We start from the raw sequence: 2159 nt of genomic DNA, 5'->3' as shown, positions 1-2159 counted from the left end.
ATAATGAAGTTCTGGGTTCAATGGGTTGTTTTGTGAAACGTAGTGTTCTGCGTGTACATGAGGGGAACGGCGGGCAAGTAGTACCCGTGAACGTGGATAATTTTAGCGCGGTAGACGCTAATTTGAGGAAAGGAGTTTTAGTAGCAAATTTGGATGTGCCAGATGACGAAGACTGGTGTTCGAGAGGTAGGCCCAGCGATCAACCACCAACTGCCGATAGAACTGCATTGCATGGCAAAATTAAGCATTTGAAAGGAGGAGAAAGAGAGCAGATGGAAGAATTATTGTGGGACTTAAGGATTTGTTGTTTCCACAAGAGCCGTTGCCAGCTACTCCAACATAGGATACCAACAGGGAATGAAGACCTGTTTACCATAAACCATACAGAATACCGAGGTATTTGCAGCCGATTGTGCAGGATTTATTGATCAGCTGCTTGCAGACGGTATTATAGAGCATAGTAATAGTTGCCGGGGAGTGGGCATTGTCGTTGTGCCTAAAAAATGTATGCATGGCACTAAGAAATACAGGTTCTGTTGTGACTATCGATACCTCAGTAATAAGACAGTAACGGACACATAGCCCATTCCAAACACATTGGAGACTTTGGATCACTTAGGACAGTGCCAGTACTTTTCTACAGTGGATTTGACAAGTGGATATCATCAGAGGTGGATCCAGAGGATCGTCCAAAAACTGCTTTCTCTACTCTGGAAGGCCGTTACCAGTACATCAGAATGCCATTCCGTTTGTAAAACGCTCCAGCAACGTTTCAGAGGTTGCTAGACAGTGTCTTGAGGCGTTTGAAACCACGGCAGTATCTTGTTTATTTGGATGACATTATAGTGTTTTCAAGTAGTACGGAGCAACATAGACACCGGTTAAGGGAAGTCTTTATGAGGTTAAGAGCACCTCTTTTGACGTTGAGCCTGGAGAACTGTCATTTTGCATTAGAAGAAGTAAAACATTTGGATCATATTATCAGTAAGGATGGAGTAAACAGATCCGAGATTGGTACAGGCTGTAAGGGATTTTCGGGAACCGAAAACAGTTAAGGGAGTGCAGTCATTGATCGGAATTTGCAATTTCTATCGAAAGTTCGTGAAGGGTTTTGCAGATTTAGCACAGCCACTGACGTGATTGTTACGGAAGGGTGTGAAGTTTGAGTGGTCAGAAAACTGTCAGAAAGCGTTTGACAAACTGAAAGAAGTGTTAACATCAAGTCTGGTTCTTGTGTTTCCAGATTTTGAAAACGAGTTTATACTAGCACGCGATGCATCGAATCGAGCTTTAGGGTGTGTTCTTAGTCAGGAAATTGATGGGAAATAACATCCTGTAGCCCATGCGTCTAGACAGTTGAATGTAGCAGAGAGGATTTACTCAACAACAGAGAGGTAGATGCTTACAAGGGAACGTCCCCATCGCACCCCCCTCAGATTTAGTTATAAGTTGGCACAGTGGATAGGCCTTGAAAAACTGAAGAAGTTGTGTGGAAGTATGAAAAAAAAGGCAAAATATACTAATTGAGTAGTCTATGCGCAAGATAGGCAATATCAAGGATAGTATAAGTTCAGGAGCGCCGTGGTTCCGTGGTTAGCGTGAGCAGCTGCGGAACTAGGTGTCCGTGGTTCAAGACTGCCCTCGACTGAAAACTTTAATTTCTTATTTTCAGTTTATGTGACAAACTCTTATGTTTTCATCACTTTTTTGGGAGTGATTATCACATCCACAAGAAAACCTAAATCGGGCAAGGTAGAAGAATCTTTTTACCCATTCGCCAAGTGTATAAGTTAGGTGGGTGGACAACATATTTCTGTCATGTGACGCTCATGGCGCCACCAGTGTCGTATAGAATATATCAGACGTGTTTTCCTTTGAAAGAATCGATTGATCTATGACCTTGCGATCAAATGTTTTCGGTTCCCATTGGAGAGGCACTTCCTTTCGTCTTCTAATCGCACGGTTTTGCTGTGCGGTCGCAAAACACAGACACTAAACTTCTTACAACGAACAGAGACGTCAATGAACGAACGATCATAACTTTGCGACAATAAAGAATGTAAACTTTTCACTCGAGGGAAAACTTGAACCAAGGACCTCACGTTCGGCAGCTGCTCACGCTAACCACGGGACCACGGCGCTCCTTGGCTTACATTCTC

Source organism: Schistocerca americana, chromosome 9 (genome assembly GCF_021461395.2).
Source record: "Schistocerca americana isolate TAMUIC-IGC-003095 chromosome 9, iqSchAmer2.1, whole genome shotgun sequence".
NCBI classification, from domain to species: domain Eukaryota; kingdom Metazoa; phylum Arthropoda; class Insecta; order Orthoptera; family Acrididae; genus Schistocerca; species Schistocerca americana.
This window is presented reverse-complemented; position numbering follows the sequence as displayed.